General features: G+C 36.7%; 1 pseudogene; it reads left to right on the top strand.

Moving 5' to 3' along the window:
- The first annotated feature begins 1,109 nt into the window (after positions 1 to 1,109).
- Positions 1,110 to 1,228, top strand: LOC119625426 (U6 spliceosomal RNA; annotated as a pseudogene).
- The last annotated feature ends 10,430 nt before the right edge of the window (positions 1,229 to 11,658 follow it).

The following is an 11,658-nucleotide window of genomic DNA, read 5'->3' as shown; positions in this document are numbered from 1 at the left end:
GTCAATTACCAAAGGAAGATACATAAGAAGCCAACAAGCACATGGAAAAAATGTTCCACATCACTTATCATCAGAGAAATGTAACTTAAAACCACAAAGAAGTACCATTTTATACTACTGAGAATGGCTATTAATAAAGTGTAAAAAAAAAAAAAAAGGCGAGGATGCAAAGAAAGCAGAACATACACCATTGCTGGGAATGTACATAAATATAATCTCTATTAAAAACAGTATGAAAATTTCTCAAAGAACGAAAAACAGAACTACCATTCATTCCAGCAATCCCACTGCTGAATATATACCCAAAGGAAAAGAAATCATTATATCCAAAAGATATCTGCCCTCATATATTTATTGCAGCACTATGAAAAATAGCAAAGATATGGAATCAACCTAAGTATCCATCAATGAATGACTAAAAGAGGAAAATGTAATAGACACACAGACACACACATGCACGCACACACATGCACCCCATGGAATACTACTCGGTCATAAAAATATGAAATCATGTCTTCTGCAGCAACATGAATGGAACTGCAGGCCATTATCTTTAGTCAGATAACTTAGAAACAGAAAGTATTCTACTTATAAATTGGAGCTAAATAATGTGTACATGTGGACACCAGAGAGTGGGATAATACACATCAGAGACTCAGAAACATGGGAGGTTGATTAGGGATAAGAAATTATCTAATGAGTTCAATGTTACACTAAAAGCTCAGACATCACACTATGTCATATATCCACATAACAAAACTGTGGTTGTAGTTTCTAAATCTATTACAATAAAATAATATAAAATTGTAATGGAATAATATGAAGTTAACGGTTTACCCTGGATTATATTCAGTACATTTTTCTTCATTAGAAGCATAAATGCTTGCATCCCAATTAGACTTAAATATTTTACCTGTTTTACTAATCTAATAGAATCAAATTAATTTAATAAAAGGTGTATGCCACATTTTTAACATTGACATGATAATAGCAAACCATGATTGAGTCTATTTTCCATTTTTGACAAATTATATTATTGCCTCTTATTTCTCTCAATATAATGAGCCACATGCATCACAAACATAAAGTAAAACTAAAATTTAAAAAATGTTTGCACTCACTTCAGCAACACCTATACTAAAATTGGAATGACACAGACAAGAAGACAAGATCAGCATGGTCCCTGTGCAAGGATGACATGCAAATTTATGAAGCATTCCATATTTTTAATGTAAAAGTAAAAAACCCATCCAAAAGATAGCAACTTCAAAGTTTAAAGGAACATTAGCCCATACAGATGAGAAAGAACCAGTGCAACAACTCTGGAAACTCAAAGAGCCAGAGCGTCTTTTTACCCCCAAATGGCCACACTAGTTCTCCAGCAATAGTCCTTAACTGAAATGGCTGAAATGACAGACATAAAATTCAGAATCCTGATAGAAATGAAAATCATCATGATTCAGCAGAAAGCCAAAACCTAATGCAGGGAATCTAAGGAATCCAGTAAAAAATATAGAGGAGCTGAAAGGTGAAATAACCATTTCAAGAAAAAAACCAAACTGATTTGATAAAGTTGGGAAACTCAACAAAATAATTTCCTAATACAATTTTAATTATTAACAGCTGAATAGACCAAGCTGAGGAAAGAATTTCAGAGCTTGAAGACCATTTCTTCAAATTATTTCCGTCAGACAAAAACAAAGAAAAAAAAAAAGAATGAATAAAACCTCCAAGAAAAATGAGATTATATAAACAGACCAAATCTAAAATTCATTGGCATCCCCACCAATAGAAGCTACAACCACACTTTTGTTACGTGGATATATGACATAGTTGTGATGTCCGAGCTTTTAATGTAACATTGAACTCATTAGATAATTTCTTATCCCTAATCAACCTCCCATGTTTCTGAGTCTCTGATGTGTATTATCCCACTCTCTGGTGTCCACATGTACACATTATTTAGCTACAATTTATAAGTGAGAGAGAGAGAGAGAGAGAGCAAGAAACTTGGAAAATATATTTGAGGATACTGTTCATGAAAATTTCCCTGACCTTGCTATAAAGGCCAACATTTAAATTCAGAAAATGCAGAGAGTCCCTGCAAGATAACATGAGCATCTTTAAGACACATACGTGTCAGACTTTTCAACGCTAACATGAAAAAAGATCTCTACAACAAGAATTACAAAATACTGCTGAAGGAAATCAGAGAAAACACAAACGGATGGAAAAACATTTCATGCTCAGGAATAAGAAGAATCAATATTGTTAAAATGACCATGCTTTCCAAAGCAATTTACAGATTCAATGCTATTCCTGTCAAACTACCAATGACATTTTCCACAGAATTAGAAAAAAATTATTCTAAAATTCTATGGAACCAAAAAAGAGCCTGAAGAGTTAAGACAATTTTAAGCAAAATGAACAATGCTGGAAGCATCATATAACCCAACTTTAAACTATATTACAAGACTACAGTAACCAAAACGATATGATACTGTACAATAACAAACACATAGACCAATGGAATAGAATAGAGAACCCAGAAATACAGCCATACACTTACAACCATCTGTTCTTTAACAAATTCAACAACAACAAGCAATGGAGAAATGACTCCCTATTCAATAAATGACACTGGGATAACTGTCTAACCATATGAAGAAGACTGAAACTGAATCCATTCCTTAAACCATATACAAATCAACTCAAGATGGATTAAAGACTTAAATGTAGGCTGGATGTGGTGGCTCATGCCTGTAATCCCATCACATTGGGAGGCCGAGATGGGTGGATCTCCTGAGGTCAGGAGTTCAAGACCAGCCTGGGCAACATAGTGAAACCTTGTCTCTATTAAAAGTACAAAAATTAGCCTGGCATGGTGGTGCATACCTGTCATCCCAGCTACTCAGGAGGCTGAGGCAGGAGAATTGCTGGAGCCTGAGAGACAGAGGTTGCAGTGAGCTGAGATCATGCCATTGCACTTCAGCCTGGGTGACAAACCGAGACCCCCCATTTCAAAAAAAAAAAAAGACTCAGGAGGCTGAGGCAGGAGAATTGCTGGAACCTGAGAGACAGAGGTTGCAGTGAGCTGAGATCATGCCATTGCACTTCAGCCTGGGTGACAAACCGAGACCCCCCATTTCAAAAAAAAAAAAAAAAAAAAAAGACTTAAATGTAAAACTTAAGACTATGAAAACTCTGGAAGAAAACCTAGGAAATACCTTTTTGGAAATAAGAATAAGCAAAGATCTTATGACAATGACAAAGATGCCTAAAGTAATTGCAACAAAAAACTTGACAATGGAACCTAATTAAACTAGAGATCTTCTGCACAGCAAAAGAAATCATCAGCAGGATAAAGAGATAACTCACAGAACAGAAGAAAATATTTGCAAACTATAAATCTGAGAAAAGTCTGATATCTAGAATCTATAAGGAACTTAAACAATTTTACAAGCCAAAAAAGAAATAACCCCACTAAAAAGTGGGCAAAGGATATGAACACACTTTTAAAAAGAAGATATGCACAGGATCAACAAGTGTATGAAAAAATGCTCAACATCACTATTCATTTGAGAAATGCAAACCAAAATGGCAAGGAGATATCATCTCACACCAGTCAAAAAATAACAGTTGCTGGTGCGGTTGTGGAGGAAAGGGAATGCTTAAACACTACTAGTGGGAATGTAAATTAGTACAGCCATTGTGGAAAGCAGTTTGTTCATCTCTCAAAGAACTTAAAACAGAATTATCATTCAACCCAGCAATCCCATCATTGGATGCATATACTCAAAGGGATATAAACCATTTGACATGGTTTGGTTCTGTGTCCCCACCCAAATCTCATCTTGTAGCTCCCATTTCCCATGTGTTGTGGGAGGGACCCAGTGGGACATAATTGAATCTTGGGGATGGGTCTTTCCCATGCTGTTCTCATGATAATGAATAAGTTTCATAAGATCTGATGGTTTTGAAAGTGAGAGTTTCACTGCACAAGCTCTCTTTCTTTGCCTGTTGCCATCCATGTAAGATGTGACTTGCTCCTCCTTGCCTTCCACCATGATTGTGAGGCCTCCTCAGGCATGTGGAACTGTAAGTCCAATAAACCTCTTTCTTTTGTAAATTGTCCAGTCTTGGGTATGTCTTTATCAGCAGTGTGAAAATAGACTAATACACCATTCTACCATAAAGAAACATGCACTTGTATGTTCATCACAGCACTATTAACAATAGCAAATACGTGAAATTAACCTAAACGTCCATCAACAGTAGACCGGATAAAGAAAATGTGGTACATGTACACCATCGAATACCACACAGTCATAAAATAAAATAATGAGATTATGTGTTTTGCAGCAACATGGGTGGAGCTGGAGGACATTATCCTAAGTGAACTAATGCAGGAATAGAAAATCAAGTGGGAGCTAAACATTGAGTAGAGATAGACACAATGAAGGGAGGAATAGACATCAGAGCCAATTCAAAGTGGGAAGGTGAAAGGAGGCTGAGATTTAAAAAAAAATACCTATTGGGTACTATGCTTATTATGTGAATGACAAAATATTGTGTAGCCAAACCTCCACAACACGCAGTTTACCTAAATAACAAACATGCACATGTACCCTTGAAACTAAGGGATATCTTAAGAGAATAAAAATGAAGATAAAAAAAAGTTGCCTTCATGAAAAGCAAGGAATTTTTAATTTAAATATGAGTGGAAGTAAAATTAGTCTTAAATTGGTTTGTTTAGAAGTGAGAAATAAAAACCTGAAGTAGGAGGATAATAACCAGATGAGACAAGTTTGAGGCACATTTGAGACATAAATAGGTGTCCTTAGGAAGTGACTGAAAATGATGAATTACAGTGAGAGAGGTAATAGAGAGTGGGAGCTAAAATCGTAGCCTTGGCTGTTAAATGAAATGATGATATAATTTCAGCTTTGCCACCTGATAACAATAACACTATAGGCAGTTGGTTTAACCTCACTTACCCTCATTATCTTATATTGTTACATGCAGTTTTGGGATGATTAAATAAGATAATGTTCCCAAATCATTTAATGATCCCTGGATTACAGTGAACGTTCAATAATAGGTAGATATTGCATTTCTGACAGTGATGCTGATGGTGACGGTAATTGTCGTGCCAATTAGAAAACAACGGAAAGCTTTCAGTTTAGGGCACTTTGTGAGATAAGGGGATAAAACTAATCTGGAATTTGGGATATATGATAACTTTAATATCTGTAGGATATCCGGATTAATCTAGAAGAGATTATCCTAAGTGATAAAATTTCTGCATCACCACTGAACAGGTAATATCTGGCATTATTACCCAAGACAAGGGTGTTAAATGAGACAGAATAAATGACCAGGAAACATTGACATGGATTGCATTTAAAGAGACAAAAGAGCTCTCATGGAGTCAGAAAAAAAGATAAAAGTTAATATTATCAAAGAAACCAAGGCAAAATAATTTCGTGATTAAAAGAAGATTAAACTGAAATAGTGAAGACATCTCAAGAGAGGGAAGACTGAGAAGAAATCACTGGATGTGGCAGTCAAGACATACATTAATTATCATGACAGCTTGTTTTTTTTTTTTTTAATTGGGAATGAATAAAGATAAGGTAATTTTGTTGATGACTGGATGAAATATTTAAAACGATGGCAAAAATAGACCAATCTTCAAATCAATCTTCATGTTAGCCCTATTTCGTATGTGAGTAAAACAGAAGCAGAGAGAAATTAATATACTCACTTGTGATCACAGTTCATAACCAGTGGAATCAGTATTAAAATCTTGCTTTTTTAGAGCAGTTAAAAATCATAGCCCTCATTAATATATTCTATATGCAATTAATTTTAATGAGATTAGTTTGTCCACATATAATGAAAAAAATTAATTTCTCTTGGCTTATAGACAGTGTTCTAATCTATTTGGTTAGACATTAACTTCAGTAGGAAGTGATTGATTTTCAAGGGGAGAAATTATTCGAAAATTCTGGCAGAATTTCACTTAGTCATAGATAAACAGTTAGATCAGAATATTGTTTTACTGTGGGTGCCACTTAAAGGGAAGAAAAATGTTTTGAACAGGGAACCTAGTATCATTGGCCAAAGAAAACTGTTACTACAATTCTTGACACTGTAACATGTCAGCTCTGAATCTGCTCCTTGACATGCCTAATACAGTCCAATTAAATGGCACCTGTTATTTTGGAATTTCTAAAAAAGCAATTATCCTTAGATTTTTGTTTATTCCCACCCTTCCTCTAGCCCTGAAAGTAGTTGTTCATCCAACCACAGTAATGATGATAAGATAATTTCATCAAATTGATTCCAGAGACTATATGATTAAATCTCACAGATGGTTTGGAGGGGTCATTCATTGGCTAAACTGTTTTAGAACATCTGTAATTCATCAGGCCTGTCCCAGACCAGTGATTAACCTACAAAGCACAGAAATGCCAGAATCCGACTTCCACCTAAGGCTTTTTCATTCTCCAAGAATGTAACTAAACATGTGGTCCATGGTATTGCTTGTGCTGAAGAGAAATGAGGGAAGATAATGGGATGGAGATGAGGACCTTCAATTTCCCCAAAAAGTTTTATGGGTAAAAGTAAAAAGTAAAAAATAAAAAATAAAAAATTAAAATAAATCTTTATAGGGGACATTTTAGAAAACAACCCACACTGTTGTCTTTGAGGAACTCGGGCCTTTTGCATGTTTAAAGGAACAAGCAGACCCCAGGCTTAACACTCCCATGTCTAAGAGAACATTTTGTTTGTGAGATTCTCTATGTTTTTGCATGTTTTACATGTATCAGGAAAATGTCTTTCTTAGTGTTGCATACCACTTTTTTTTTAATCCTTCCCCTAGCACGCCATCCCTCACAGGCCCTGGTGTGTGATGGTCCTCTCCCTATGTCCATGTGTTCTCATTTTTCAACTCCCACTTACAAGTGAGAATATACGGTGTTTGGTTTTCTGATCTTGTGATAGTTTGCTGAGAATGATGGTTTCCAGTTTCATCTATGTCCCTGCAAAGGACATGAACTCATCCTTTTTTATGGCTGCATAGTATTCCATGGTATATATATGCCACATTTTCTTTTCTTTATTATTATCATACTTTAAGTCCTAGGGTACATGTGCACAACAGATTTGTTACATATGTATACATGTGCCATGATGGTGTCCTGCACCCATTAACTCATCATTTACATTAGGTATATTTCCTAATGCTATCCCTCCCCACACCCCTCTCCCTCCACCCCACAACAGGCCCCAGTGTGTGATGTTCCCCTTCTGGTGTCCAAGTGTTCTCATTGTTCAATCACCTATGAGTGAGGACATGTGGTGTTTGGTTTTCTGTCCTTGCGACAGTTTACTGAGAATGATGGTTTCCAGCTTCATCCATGTCTCTACAAAGGACATGAACTCATCCTTTTTATGGTTGCATAGTATTCCATGGTGTATATGTGCCACATTTTCTTAATCCAGCCTATCATTGATGGGCGTTTGAGTTGGTTCCAAGTCTTTGCTATTGTGAATAGTGCCACAATAAACATATGTGTGTACGTGTCTTTATAGCAGCATGATTTATAATCCTTTGGGTATATACCCAGTAATGGGATGGCTCGGTCATATGGTATTGCCAGTTCTAGATCCTTGAGGAACTGCTACACTGTCTTCCGCAATGGTTGAACTAGTTTACACTCCTACCAACAATGTAAAAGTGTTCCTATTTCTCCACATCCTCTCCAGCACCTGTTGTTTCCTGACTTTTTAATGATCGCCATTCTAACTGGTGTGAGATGGTATCTCATTGTGGTTTTGATTTGCATTTCTCTGATGGCCAGTGATGATGAGCATTTTTTCATGTGTCTGTTGGCTGCATAAATGTCTTCTTTTGAGAAGTGTCTGTTCATATCCATTGCCCACTTTTTGATGAGTTGTTTGATTTTTTCTTGTAAATTTGTTTAAGTTCTTTGGAGATTCTGGATATTAGCCCTTTGTCAGATGGGTAGATTGCAAAAATTCTCTCCCTTTCTCTAGGTTGCCTGTTCACTCTGATGGTAGTTTCTTTTGCTGTGCAGAAGCTCTTTAGTTTAATTAGATCCCATTTGTCAATTTTGGCTTTTGTTGCCATTGCTTTTTGTGTTTTAGACATGAATTCCTTGCCATTGCCTACGTCCTGAATGGTATTGCCTAGGTTTTCTTTTAGGGTTTTTATGGTTTTTGGTCTAACATTTAAGTCTATAATCCATCTTGAATTAATTTTATATAAGGTGTAAGGAAGGGATCCAGTTTCAGCTTTCTACTTATGGCTAGCCAGTTTTCCCAGCACCATTTATTAAATAGGGAATCCTTTCCCCATTTCTTGTTCTTGTCAGATTTGTCAAAGATCAGATTGTTGTAGATGTGTGGTATTATTTCTGAGAGCTCTGTTCTGTTCCATTGGTCTTTATCTCTGTTTTGGTACCAGTACTATGCTGTTTTGGTTACTGTAGCCTTGTAGTATAGTTTGAAGTCAGGTAGCGTGATGCCTCCAGCTTTGTTCTTTTGACTTAGGATTGTCTTGACTATGCAGGCTCTTTTTTGGTTCCATATGAAATTTAAAGTAGTTTTTTCCAATTCTGTGAAGGAAGTCATTGGTAGCTTGATGGGGATGGCATTGAATCTATAAATTACTTTGTGCAGTATGGCCATTTTCACAATATTGATTCTACTTATCCATGATCATGGAATGTTCTTCCATTTGTTTGTGTCCTCTTTTATTTCATTGAGCAGCGGTTTGCAGTTCTCCTTGAAGAGGTCCTTCACATCCCTTGTAAGTTGGATTCCTAGATATTTTATTCTTTTGAAGCAATTGTGAATGGGAGTTCACTCATGATTTGGCTCTCTGTTTGTTTGTTATTGGCGTATAGGAATGCTTGTGATTTTTGCACATTGATTTTGTATCCTGAGACTTTGCTGAAGTTGCTTATCAACTTAAGGTGATTTTGGGCTGAGACAATGGGGTTTTCTAAACATACAATCATGTCATCTGCAAACAGGGACAATTTGACTTCCTCTTTTCCTAATTGAATACCCTTTATTTCTTTCCTCTGCCTAATTGCCCTAGCCAGAACTTCCAACACTATGTTAAATAGGAGTGGTGAGAGAGGGCATCCTTGTCTTGTGCCAGTTTTCAAGGGAAATTCTTCCAGCTTTTGCCCATTCAGTATGATATTGGCTGTGGGTTTGTCATAAAGAGCTCTTATTATTCTGAGAGAAGTCCCATCAATACCCAATTTATTGAGAGTTTTTAGCATGAAGAGCTGTTGAATTTTGTCAAAGGCCTTTTCTGCATCTATTGAGATAATCATGTGGTTTTTGCCTTTGGTTCTGTTTATATGATGGATTATGTTTATTGATTTGCACATGTTGAACCAGCCTTGCATCACGGGGATAAATCTTACACGATCATGGTGAATAAGCTTTTTGATGTGCTGCTAGATTCGGTTTACCGTTATTTTATTGATGATTTTGCATAGATGTTTATCAGGGATATTGGTCTAAAATTCTGTTTTTTTGTTGTGTCTCTGCCAGGCTTTGGTATAAGGATGACGCTGAATTCATAAAACGAGTTAGGAAGGATTCCTTCTTTTTCTGTTGATTGGAATAGTTTCAGAAGGAATGGTACCTGCTCCTCCTTGTACCTCTGATGGAATTTGGCTGTGGATCGGTCTGGTCCTGGACTTTTTTTGGTTGGTACGCTATTAATTATTGCCTGAATTACAGAGCCTGTTATTGGTCTATTCAGGGATTCAACTTCTTCCTGGTTTAGTCTTGGGAGGGTGTTATGTGTCCAGGAATTTATCCATTTCTTCTAGATTTTCTAGTGTGTTTGCATAGGGGCATTTATAGTATTCTCTGATGGTAGTTTGTATTTCTGTGGGATCAGTGGTGATATTTTCTTTATCATTTCTTATTGCATCTATTAGATTCTTCTCTCGTTTCTTCTTTTTTAGTCTTGCTAGCTATCAATTTTGTTGATCTTTTCAAAAAACCAGCTCCTGGACTCATTGATTTTTTGAAGGGTTTTCGTATCTCTATCTCCTTTAGTTCTGCTCTGATCTTAGTTATTTCTTGCCTTCTGCTGGCTTTTGAATGTGTTTGCTCTTGCTTCTCTAGTTCTTTTAATTATAATGTTAGGATGTCAATTTTAGATCTTCCCTGTTTTCTCTTGTGGGCATTTAGTGCTATAAATTTCCCTCTACACACTTCTTTAAATGTGTCCCAGAGATTCTGGTATGCTGTGTCTTTGTTTTCATTGGTTTCAAAGAACATCTTTATTTCTGCCTTCATTTCTTTATGTACCCAGTAGTCATTCAGAAGCAGGTTGTTCAGTTTCCATGTAGTTGAGCGGGTTTGATTGAGTTTCTTAATCCTGCATTCTAGTTTGATCGCACTGTGGTCTGAGAGACAGTTTGTTATAATTTTTATTCTTTTACATTTGCTGAGGAGTGCTTTACTTCCAACTATGTGGTCAATTTTGGAATAGTACAAAGTGGTGTTGAAAAGAATGTATATTCTATTGATTTGGGGTGGAGAGTTCTGTAGATGTCTATTAGGTCTGCTTGGTGAATCCGGATAGTTTGCTGAGAATGATGGTTTCCAGCTTCATCCATGTCCCTGCAAAGGACATGAACTCATCCTTTTTTTTTTTTTTTTTTTTTTTTTTTGATATGGAGCTTTGTTCTGTCACCCAGGCTGTAGTGCAGAGGCGCAATCTCCTCTCACTGCAGGCTCTGCCTCCCAGGTTCATGCCATTCTCCTACCTCATCCTCCTGAGTAGCTGGGACTACAGGCACCCACCCACATGACTGGCTAATTATTTCTATTTTTAGTAGATACAGGGTTTCACCATTGTAGCCAGGATGGTCTGGATCTCCTGACCTCGTGATCTGCTTACCTCGGCCTCCTAAAGTGCTGGAATTACAGGCATAACCACGGCGCCTGGCCAAACTCATCCTTTTTTATGGCTGTGTAGTATTCCTTGGTATATATGTGCCACATTTTCTTAATCCAGCCTGTCACTGATGGACAGCTGGGTTGGTTCCAAGTCTTTGCTATTGCGAATAGTACCGCAATAAACATACGTGTGAATGTGTCTTTATCGTAGAATGATTTATAATCCTTTGGGTATATACCCAGTAATGGGATGGCTGGGTCAACTGGTATTTCTAGTTCTAGACCCTTGAGGAATCGCGACACTGTCTTCCACAATGGTTGAACTAATTTACCCTCCCACCAACAGTGTAAAAGCATTCCTATTTTTTCACAACCTCTCCAGCATCTGTCGTTTCCTGACTCTTTAATGACTGCCATTCTAACTGGCATGACACGGTATCTCATTGTGGTTTTGATTTGACCAGTGATGATGAGCATTTTTTCATATGTCTGTTGGCTGCATAAATGTTTTCTTTTGAGAAGTGTAACAGGCTCATTCTCAAAGAAATAATTCACTCTTTGTTTATCCCACATACACAGTTGAGTGTCAACATTTTATGCCAGGCAGTAACCTAGAAAGCAAAGATTCAATTGTGAACAAAATATACAAACTTCCTGATATAATAGAATTTATAATACAGTTTGCAGACT

Source organism: Chlorocebus sabaeus, chromosome 13 (genome assembly GCF_047675955.1).
Source record: "Chlorocebus sabaeus isolate Y175 chromosome 13, mChlSab1.0.hap1, whole genome shotgun sequence".
Lineage (NCBI taxonomy): Eukaryota > Metazoa > Chordata > Mammalia > Primates > Cercopithecidae > Chlorocebus > Chlorocebus sabaeus.
The sequence above is the reverse complement of the archived record's forward strand: the minus strand, read 5'-3'. Positions and strand labels throughout refer to the sequence as shown.